Source organism: Zeugodacus cucurbitae, chromosome X (genome assembly GCF_028554725.1).
Source record: "Zeugodacus cucurbitae isolate PBARC_wt_2022May chromosome X, idZeuCucr1.2, whole genome shotgun sequence".
Lineage (NCBI taxonomy): Eukaryota > Metazoa > Arthropoda > Insecta > Diptera > Tephritidae > Zeugodacus > Zeugodacus cucurbitae.
In genome coordinates this window covers 28880542-28892383 of record NC_071672.1, presented here as the reverse complement: position 1 = coordinate 28892383, position 11842 = coordinate 28880542, and the positions used below count along the sequence as shown (strand labels likewise).

The 11842-nt window shown below is 33.8% G+C and overlaps 1 pseudogene; it reads left to right on the top strand.

The window, feature by feature from the left end:
• The first annotated feature begins 780 nt into the window (after positions 1 to 780).
• Positions 781 to 967, top strand: LOC128923267 (small nucleolar RNA U3; annotated as a pseudogene).
• Positions 968 to 11842: the final 10875 nt, after the last annotated feature.

The window sequence follows — 11842 nt, the reverse complement described above, 5'->3', positions numbered from 1 at the left end:
GATGGCTTCTTTGGTAGTTTGCTGTTCTTTAGAAGATTGGTAGCTCTCTTCTGTTGAAGCCGTTTTGATTACCCGATTGCAACACGACATTAGGCCAAATGGTTGGATTGATCACAGATCTGATTTTCGTTGACTTTTTGTTGAGTTCTGATTTGGAGAAGGAAATGGAAATTTTCTAGATACATAATTTGCAAAACAATTTTTATTTATCATGCCATTTTGAGCTCAATTGCTCAATCAAATCTTATGTTGGAATCTACTGGTGACTTAACAGATAGTCAGCTGACACAGGGTTAGATTTTATGTTTCCTATTTTTAAATATTTTAAAATTTTCAACTTTAATGTTTTATATATTTTATACTAGCTGACCCAGCGGCGAACTTTCTTTCCGCATTATGGGCAATAAATGAGCTGATTTTGGATGTTATTAAGTTAATTTTAGAGGTTATACTTCTTATACGACTTCGGAAAAGGTTGCGATAATTGTTTAACGCTTCAGTGGAGAGGGAATAGCGTTGAACAATTAACGCGAGAGAGAGAGAGTGAATGAGAGTAAAGCAGAGAACTTAAAGCACTTGCCATGCTTATGCTTTTTGAGCAATTCTTGTTTTTGTAGAATAATGGTTAAATTTTTGGTTGGTGACATATTCACATGTGTACGCATATGTATGTTTGTATGCAATATTTGTTTTTCTTTCGTTTATGTTTAATTTCTGCGAATTCTCAACTATTTTGTGCGACTTTTGGTTGAAAAACTCTGCGTTGGCCGTTGAAAAGTTAAGACTACACTTCACAGGATCATTTCTGTAGTCAGTCTTCATTTACTTTCTTTGCAAATCGAAAGTATTAGCACCAGCGATGAGGAGTTATATCGTTTTATCTGACAGCGTGAGGTTTATGAACTTCATTTCTAATTTTGTCTTGTGGCATTGATGTTATCAGAAACATTTATGAACGACAACGAGCCTTCTGTATCCGTACCAAATTTTGATTTCGTTGTAAGATTTTAACGAAATGAAACAAGAAATTCAGGCGTTCCTATTTATCACAATGAGTTATAGGGGTGTACACAAGTGTGTAAAATGGGCTAATTAGTGGTGAAATTCTGCAAAACAACGTCGTTCATGGCAAAACGATTTCAAACATTGTTGACGACGCCAACGTCTTCGGTTTTGACAAATAAGGCAGCGTAGAAGGTACGAAATACGCTCTGGATTATGACCGCGATTTTTGTGCTCAAATCCTAATCAGCCTTAATATAAACTTCATGTGAATAAAGCATTCCCATGAATTTTTATTTTTATTATTTTACTAGCTTTTTACCCGCGGCTTCGCCCGCAGTGGAGGTATTAAATAAGTAAGAGAGATAAAGGGTAAGGGTATAATAATAGAAATGAGTCAATATGATAACTAAATTTGATTGTTTGGCTGAGATCAACAATTTTTAAAAATTACTACAGACAGAAGTTTCAACACTTTAATATATGCTTAGTTTCAATTTAAGTTTATGTGACGGTACACCCGATAGTTCAAGTGAATTTAAAAACTCCACAGGATATGAACTACTTAGTTCCGTATCCATAATTGTATCCATTGACAAATATTCCTTCATTTCTCCCTGAACCTCCTTTAAAATGTCAGTGTTGATCCTATTAACGATTTCATTTCTTGGTGCTAATATTGCTCTTGCACACAACCACTGATCACTATACAATTGTTGTTGCTAAAAGCTTGCATTCTCGCAGCACTCTACCTCGTGAACTATTTTTACTAAAATTACAAATGGGCGAATCTTCCTATGCCAAATTCAATGGTAATTTTAAAACGGAATGTGCCGAACGACCGCCGTTTAATAGCATCACGGCAATACCCGACGAAGCTACGGCAACTGCTTCTTTTTGGTCTTTTCTGACGGACATTAATAATAAGTTAAGTAAAAACGTTTTTCCAGTTACTCCTGGTGCATCGAGAAAGAAGAGTCCACCACTACCGATTGTTCTGGTGTTTCTATCGCTCTTCTAGTTGTCTGCAGTGCAGCTTGTCTTTCTAAACGAATTCGTGCCTGAAGAGGCGTTTCAGCTGCTCTCAAAACTCTTTGTCGCTCTGCTTGTTGTTGTCTTCTCAGCTCTGCGTGAGCCGAAGTTTCTTGATTTGAATGAATTTTTGGATAGACCAGATTTCCGCTTTCGAGGCATTTAAAAAAAAAGCAGAGTAAAAATTAACATCAGCGAGTAAGATCTAAAATAATAAAGTAACAGCTAACCACAAAAATTACGGATAACCTCAAAAATTGGAATAGTTTTATACTGCATGTAACGACAGAAGAAAGTCACAATAAATATAGAAATATTATAAACAGTTGAAACTATATTCAATTAAATTAGATATTTTCGTTACCGCCATACAATGGGACGGTATTACAGTATTCAGGGTTGAAACTTCATGACTGTAAAACTTCATTACTGAAGTAGCTACATTTGACCAAAGTGTATTCAACAAAGTGAACTAAGTATTTGACATACCCGCTTTTGACAATAAAATAGTAAACAATACATGTATTTGTTTACATTAACCCGCCTTTTTTAACTTTAACAATATAATATATATTGATAAAATTGTTTTCAATTTGTCAGTTGGAGCACAAAACCTTAGTAAATTGCTTCCATGAGTTGTTTTGCCTAAGCAGAAAGTATTCGGCATTTTCTTTTATTCATTTAAAAAATATTTTTTTTTGGTTTGAAATTTGTTTACTTTTGAATTTCGAAATTTGAATTTTTGAATAAATGTATGGGTTAAATCAATGGCAACAAACATGTCACATTCGGGTAAAAAATTGTGATATGTCATATACCTGGTTCACTTTGTTGAATACACTTTGCATTTGACGATTTTTTGAGAAACAATTGTTTTAGCTTTCGTAAATTTTTTTTTAATATAAAGTACCCTATGTTGCTTCTAGTACCTTCGTATCATGAATTTCGTATGAATGAAAACTTATATTCGATATTCTGTCACAATTATTTTTGTTTTTGTTTTTTGATGATTCGTATTGGGGCTAAAAATGAAGACTCCGTTTATAAAGCCTCATCTTCTTCCCACCCACCCAAACTGGCAACCCAGTTCCAATTTTTAATGGCATAATAACTCCTTCAACTAAGAAAAAAAATATTACTGAGGGCAAAGAGCTCCCAAGATGTCGAGAATTCGTAAGATGTCGAGATTATCCTTGGGTCAGAAGATCTTGCTACTGACTAGCGCTTGTGCAGTTCAGCTAAAGCCCAACTGTCCAGAAGAAAATCACAATAGGATAGGTAGTGCTCCTACTTGTTTCTATTCTCCTGTCGATAAGACTGACATGTGTATTCCTACAATTTCCCGAATTGTCATTAATCTGAAGGACGCTACGCTTCGCAGCAGTAGATCAGCTGCTACTTTTTTAGCACTTTAAAAACGCTAAAATAGTTTTGAAGACTGTTGAAGCTCCCTCCGCCACATAAGGAACATACAAAATACTAATTTTAATTCATATTCAGCCTTATGGTAAACTTCATACAAACGATATTTCCGATGAAAAACTAACTCATTTGGGTTTCTCATATCACGAATTTCACATGGGGAAAATCTCACATCTTCGAAAATTTTCCCTTATTGTAAATGTAATTTTGTTCATGTGAAACAGCAAAATTTGTTCACTAAATAAATTGTTGGGAACAAGTATTAATATTAAAAATTTGATTAATTAAAAAAAAAAAATAATATGAACTAAGGCCTACGTATATTAAGTAGCACTTTGGCTATATGAACCCAAAGTTAAATTAATATTCGGCGGGATCCTTTTTGGAGGAGGCTTCAAAACACTTTACGACTATTTTAGTGTTTAGTGTGTGGCTGCTAAAAAAGTAGCAGCGGATCTACTGCTTCGAAGCGTACCGTCCTTCGGTGAAGTAACGATTCACTCTGTCTACGCTCACTTTCTGTCGATACCAGTTATATCTACACGATTAGACTAGTTTGGGAGCCTGGTCACGGAGGAATCCTGGCTAATAAAGTAAGGCTAATGAGCTTCCAACGCTAGGCACGCCAGCCTTAATTACAGTAGAAAGGAACAAGCGGGAGCACTACCTATGCCCTTGTGATCTTCTGGACAGTTGGGCTTCAGCTGAGCTGGGCTAGCGCTGGTCAGCCGTAAGATCCTTCTGACCCATGGAAAATCGTAAGAAGTCTAGGGAGCTCTTCGTCATTAAACATTTTATCGGGTGCTAGCTGCAGAAGTTTTCTAGAGGAAGTCGAGATGAAATCATCTCAACATCAATACTAAAATTTCTGCGATCTCTCTTTTTTTGAACATCCTTGCAAATTAGTGAATTTAGAGGAAAACAACATATGCCGATTTGTAGTAGGTTCACTGCGCTATTAGGATTTTTTCTGATTTCCCAAAGAACTATCCTTGTGTACATATTTCTCCTCATGTGGGGAACAGCCATTAAACCTAACCTAAGGTATATTAACAAAACACAGTTGAAGTTTTTTATGGAAAATCCTGATATAGTAAACAGCTTTTACATAGAAAATATAGAAAAAGTGAATGCATTGTGGAACAGTAATATGATTCCATGGATATCATTGGGCCACCATTGAAATCGATTGCAGAATAGAACAAGATTGTTAAACTGTTATCCAATGTGCGTCCGTTCTAGTTATTTTATTAAAGTATTCTTTCAAATATACTATTACATATTTTTCAGTGGTGGAGAATGCAAGTCGGGCCAGCCCTGAACATTTTTATGTGGATAATTTATGCTTTTATGCTAAAACAGGCTTTATAAAAGGAATCTTCATTTATAGTTCCAATACGAATAATAAAAATATCAAAACAAAAACATGTGTGTCACAATGCCGAAATTTGAATATAAGTTTTCATTCACACGAAATTCATGATACGAAATTTTCTTTCGTGTGGAAATAAAAAATCATCATACAAAAAACCAAAATGTGTAAGTTCTTTCATTCAGAATATCGTTTCACATGAAGTTTACAATAAGATTGAATATATCTGAAAATGACGTGAAACGCACAAGCCACATTTCAAACATAAAAAAGGCATTTATTTCCATATAATTCGGAAAATGTTACACATTTGCAATTGCTTGGCCTATAAAGCTTAAAAAAATTAATTTAAAAATTATTTTACGTGGCTTTACGAAATCGTGCCAACAAGAGCTGTACACAAGCGTGTACAGCAGGCGGTAATGGGTTAATATTAAAACAACATCTTCTCCTTGGCAAAACATCAGCGGGTATTGCAATGTGTCATATGAACGATGGATTTCAGATATTTGTTGCTCTGATCACGACTTTGTAGTCACCAATTGGCATGCGTTCCAAAGCACTCTTAATAAACCTAACCAATGCTGATGTTCATGCAGTAGTAGTTGCAGATCTTGAAGTATTGCTCTTCTTATTGCTTCATTGATCTCTTGACGTCGATCAAATTGTTCCTCCATGTTGGTCAATTTTATATTTGTAAAAACTTATGTTCTGCATCTTCGAGAGATTGCAATGCCCGAATTCTATGGTGAATCTGATCCTGTATCTACAAATTCAAAATCGGAAAAAAGTAAAAATACGCGCATAATCTACCTTATACTATGTTGACATCTAACGAGATTGTCTCCATTTACTAGCTTAACTCGATAATCTGTAATTAAGAAACGAGATTTCCCATACAAAATTGCTCTTTGGATAATCCGAGATTATAAAATTATCTTGTTTTATACAACTAGATTTTCGGTGTTATTCCTAGGTTTATCGATAATTTTGCGAATAAGAGGAGAAATGTCAAATGAAAATGTAAACAAAAATGGCCAACAGCGAGAGAAATATGCATGTGGTATACAGCAACAAATGCAACACGTTTGACAATTGATAATCTCATTTGGCTATATGTAAACGGTTAGGTTATTGAACGAGCTTAGAACGAGATTATTTTCATATGTAAACATAATATTACTTTCTTATTCAATTGGCATATAAGCAGTCGAGGTTGGATCTTTGAAATAATTAAAAATTTTAAATTTCAAAACATAATTTTTGAGAAGCTAACCTTTTTTACTTATGACTCAATCTCCCATAAAAATTAAGTTTGAGTAAATACCCAGCCGAGTGACGTACGGTGTTATATGAAAAAACTAAAAAACTCAAAATTAAGTTTACAGAATAAAACACCCATATACAGTTGATCTCCTTTTTGCACGGTTAACTGGGACAGTAAATTACTCGTGTAAAAAAAAAACCGTGCAAAAAATAGAAAACGTGTAAAAAATATCTAATTTTATATGAAATTCTATCTATTCGTTCAGTGAGAATTTTCACTGTTGTTGTTGTTATAGACTTTTCTGGTATTATATGTATGTACATATTACTGTTAGAAGGAACAAACAACAACTATTCTGGGAATGGTAAAAAATAATACTTTTCAAAGTTCCGTCATTAATCGCTGTGTCTTCTTTTTTCTTACTTTTTCATACAGCTTCATTTATTTGTTTACGTATTGAAATTTTTGCAACATTTTCACTGGCTTTCGAATCTAAGATTTATATTTTTTAGTTTAAACCTAATTTAGAATTTATTAAATTCTATAGTTGTCTGCAGTGCAGCTTGTCTTTCTAAACGAATTCGTGCCTGAAGAGGCGTTTCAGCTGCTCTCAAAACTCTTTGTCGCTCTGCTTGTTGTTGTCTTCTCAGCTCTGCGTGAGCCGAAGTTTCTTGATTTGAATGAATTTTTGGATAGACCAGATTTCCGCTTTCGAGGCATTTAAAAAAAAAGCAGAGTAAAAATTAACATCAGCGAGTAAGATCTAAAATAATAAAGTAACAGCTAACCACAAAAATTACGGATAACCTCAAAAATTGGAATAGTTTTATACTGCATGTAACGACAGAAGAAAGTCACAATAAATATAGAAATATTATAAACAGTTGAAACTATATTCAATTAAATTAGATATTTTCGTTACCGCCATACAATGGGACGGTATTACAGTATTCAGGGTTGAAACTTCATGACTGTAAAACTTCATTACTGAAGTAGCTACATTTGACCAAAGTGTATTCAACAAAGTGAACTAAGTATTTGACATACCCGCTTTTGACAATAAAATAGTAAACAATACATGTATTTGTTTACATTAACCCGCCTTTTTTAACTTTAACAATATAATATATATTGATAAAATTGTTTTCAATTTGTCAGTTGGAGCACAAAACCTTAGTAAATTGCTTCCATGAGTTGTTTTGCCTAAGCAGAAAGTATTCGGCATTTTCTTTTATTCATTTAAAAAATATTTTTTTTTGGTTTGAAATTTGTTTACTTTTGAATTTCGAAATTTGAATTTTTGAATAAATGTATGGGTTAAATCAATGGCAACAAACATGTCACATTCGGGTAAAAAATTGTGATATGTCATATACCTGGTTCACTTTGTTGAATACACTTTGCATTTGACGATTTTTTGAGAAACAATTGTTTTACCTTTCGTAAATTTTTTTTAATATAAAGTACCCTATGTTGCTTCTAGTACCTTCGTATCATGAATTTCGTATGAATGAAAACTTATATTCGATATTCTGTCACAATTATTTTTGTTTTTGTTTTTTGATGATTCGTATTGGGGCTAAAAATGAAGACTCCGTTTATAAAGCCTCATCTTCTTCCCACCCACCCAAACTGGCAACCCAGTTCCAATTTTTAATGGCATAATAACTCCTTCAACTAAGAAAAAAAATATTACTGAGGGCAAAGAGCTCCCAAGATGTCGAGAATTCGTAAGATGTCGAGATTATCCTTGGGTCAGAAGATCTTGCTACTGACTAGCGCTTGTGCAGTTCAGCTAAAGCCCAACTGTCCAGAAGAAAATCACAATAGGATAGGTAGTGCTCCTACTTGTTTCTATTCTCCTGTCGATAAGACTGACATGTGTATTCCTACAATTTCCCGAATTGTCATTAATCTGAAGGACGCTACGCTTCGCAGCAGTAGATCAGCTGCTACTTTTTTAGCACTTTAAAAACGCTAAAATAGTTTTGAAGACTGTTTAAGCTCCCTCCGCCACATAAGGAACATACAAAATACTAATTTTAATTCATATTCAGCCTTATGGTAAACTTCATACAAACGATATTTCCGATGAAAAACTAACTCATTTGGGTTTCTCATATCACGAATTTCACATGGGGAAAATCTCACATCTTCGAAAATTTTCCCTTATTGTAAATGTAATTTTGTTCATGTGAAACAGCAAAATTTGTTCACTAAATAAATTGTTGGGAACAAGTATTAATATTAAAAATTTGATTAATTAAAAAAAAAAATAATATGAACTAAGGCCTACGTATATTAAGTAGCACTTTGGCTATATGAACCCAAAGTTAAATTAATATTCGGCGGGATCCTTTTGTGGAGGAGGCTTCAAAACACTTTACGACTATTTTAGTGTTTAGTGTGTGGCTGCTAAAAAAGTAGCAGCGGATCTACTGCTTCGAAGCGTACCGTCCTTCGGTGAAGTAACGATTCACTCTGTCTACGCTCACTTTCTGTCGATACCAGTTATATCTACACGATTAGACTAGTTTGGGAGCCTGGTCACGGAGGAATCCTGGCTAATAAAGTAAGGCTAATGAGCTTCCAACGCTAGGCACGCCAGCCTTAATTACAGTAGAAAGGAACAAGCGGGAGCACTACCTATGCCCTTGTGATCTTCTGGACAGTTGGGCTTCAGCTGAGCTGGGCTAGCGCTGGTCAGCCGTAAGATCCTTCTGACCCATGGAAAATCGTAAGAAGTCTAGGGAGCTCTTCGTCATAAAACATTTTATCGGGTGCTAGCTGCAGAAGTTTTCTAGAGGAAGTCGAGATGAAATCATCTCAACATCAATACTAAAATTTCTGTGCTCTCTCTTTTTTTGAACATCCTTGCAAATTAGTGAATTTAGAGGAAAAAAACATATGCCGATTTGTAGTAGGTTCACTGCGCTATTAGGATTTTTTCTGATTTCCCAAAGAACTATCCTTGTGTACATATTCCTCCTCATGTGGGGAACAGCCATTAAACCTAACCTAAGGTATATTAACAAAACACAGTTGAAGTTTTTTGTGGAAAATCCTGATATAGTAAACAGCTTTTACATAGAAAATATGGAAAAAGTGGATGCATTGTGGAACAGTAATATGATTCCATGGATATCATTGGGCCACCATTGAAATCGATTGCAGAATAGAACAAGATTGTTAAACTGTTATCCAATGTGCGTCCGTTCTAGTTATTTTATTAAAGTATTCTTTCAAATATACTATTACATATTTTTCAGTGGTGGAGAATGCAAGTCGGGCCAGCCCTGAACATTTTTATGTGGATAATTTATGCTTTTATGCTAAAACAGGCTTTATAAAAGGAATCTTCATTTATAGTTCCAATACGAATAATAAAAATATCAAAACAAAAACATGTGTGTCACAATGCCGAAATTTGAATATAAGTTTTCATTCACACGAAATTCATGATACGAAATTTTCTTTCGTGTGGAAATAAAAAATCATCATACAAAAAACCAAAATGTGTAAGTTCTTTCATTCAGAATATCGTTTCACATGAAGTTTACAATAAGATTGAATATATCTGAAAATGACGTGAAACGCACAAGCCACATTTCAAACATAAAAAAGGCATTTATTTCCATATAATTCGGAAAATGTTACACATTTGTAATTGCTTGGCCTATAAAGCTTAAAAAAATTAATTTAAAAATTATTTTACGTGGCTTTACGAAATCGTGCCAACAAGAGCTGTACACAAGCGTGTACAGCAGGCGGTAATGGGTTAATATTAAAACAACATCTTCTCCTTGGCAAAACATCAGCGGGTATTGCAATGTGTCATATGAACGATGGATTTCAGATATTTGTTGCTCTGATCACGACTTTGTAGTCACCAATTGGCATGCGTTCCAAAGCACTCTTAAAAAACCTAACCAATGCTGATGTTCATGCAGTAGTAGTTGCAGATCTTGAAGTATTGCTCTTCTCATTGCTTCATTGATCTCTTGACGTCGATCAAATTGTTCCTCCATGTTGGTCAATTTTATATTTGTAAAAACTTATGTTCTGCATCTTCGAGAGATTGCAATACCCGAATTCTATGGTGAATCTGATCCTGTATCTACAAATTCAAAATCGGAAAAAAGTAAAAATACGCGCATAATCTACCTTATACTATGTTGACATCTAACGAGATTGTCTCCATTTACTAGCTTAACTCGATAATCTGTAATTAAGAAACGAGATTTCCCATACAAAATTGCTCTTTGGATAATCCGAGATTATAAAATTATCTTATTTTATACAACTAGATTTTCGGTGTTATTCCTAGGTTTATCGATAATTTTGCGAATAAGAGGAGAAATGTCAAATGAAAATGTAAACAAAAATGGCCAACAGCGAGAGAAATATGCATGTGGTATACAGCAACAAATGCAACACGTTTGACAATTGATAATCTCATTTGGCTATATGTAAACGGTTAGGTTATTGAACGAGCTTAGAACGAGATTATTTTCATATGTAAACATAATATTACTTTCTTATTCAATTGGCATATAAGCAGTCGAGGTTGGATCTTTGAAATAATTAAAAATTTCAAATTTCAAAGCATAATTTTTGAGAAGCTAACCTTTTTTACTTATGACTCAATCTCCCATAAAAATTAAGTTTGAGTAAATACCCAGCCGAGTGACGTACGGTGTTATATGAAAAAACTAAAAAACTCAAAATTAAGTTTACAGAATAAAACACCCATATACAGTTGATCTCCTTTTTGCACGGTTAACTGGGACAGTAAATTACTCGTGTAAAAAAAAACCGTGCAAAAAATAGAAAACGTGTAAAAAATATCTAATTTTATATGAAATTCTATCTATTCGTTCAGTGAGAATTTTCACTGTTGTTGTTGTTATAGACTTTTCTGGTATTATATGTATGTACATATTACTGTTAGAAGGAACAAACAACAAGTATTCTGGGAATGGTAAAAAATAATACTTTTCAAAGTTCCGTCATTAATCGCTGTGTCTTCTTATTTCTTACTTTTTCATACAGCTTCATTTATTTGTTTACGTATTGAAATTTTTGCAACATTTTCACTGGCTTTCGAATCTAAGATTTATATTTTTTAGTTTAAACCTAATTTAGAATTTATTAAATTCTATAGTTGTCTGCAGTGCAGCTTGTCTTTCTAAACGAATTCGTGCCTGAAGAGGCGTTTCAGCTGCTCTCAAAACTCTTTGTCGCTCTGCTTGTTGTTGTCTTCTCAGCTCTGCGTGAGCCGAAGTTTCTTGATTTGAATGAATTTTTGGATAGACCAGATTTCCGCTTTCGAGGCATTTAAAAAAAAAGCAGAGTAAAAATTAACATCAGCGAGTAAGATCTAAAATAATAAAGTAACAGCTAACCACAAAAATTACGGATAACCTCAAAAATTGGAATAGTTTTATACTGCATGTAACGACAGAAGAAAGTCACAATAAATATAGAAATATTATAAACAGTTGAAACTATATTCAATTAAATTAGATATTTTCGTTACCGCCATACAATGGGACGGTATTACAGTATTCAGGGTTGAAACTTCATGACTGTAAAACTTCATTACTGAAGTAGCTACATTTGACCAAAGTGTATTCAACAAAGTGACCTAAGTATTTGACATACCCGCTTTTGACAATAAAATAGTAAACAATACATGTATTTGTTTACATTAACCCGCCTTTTTTAACTTTAACAATATAATATAT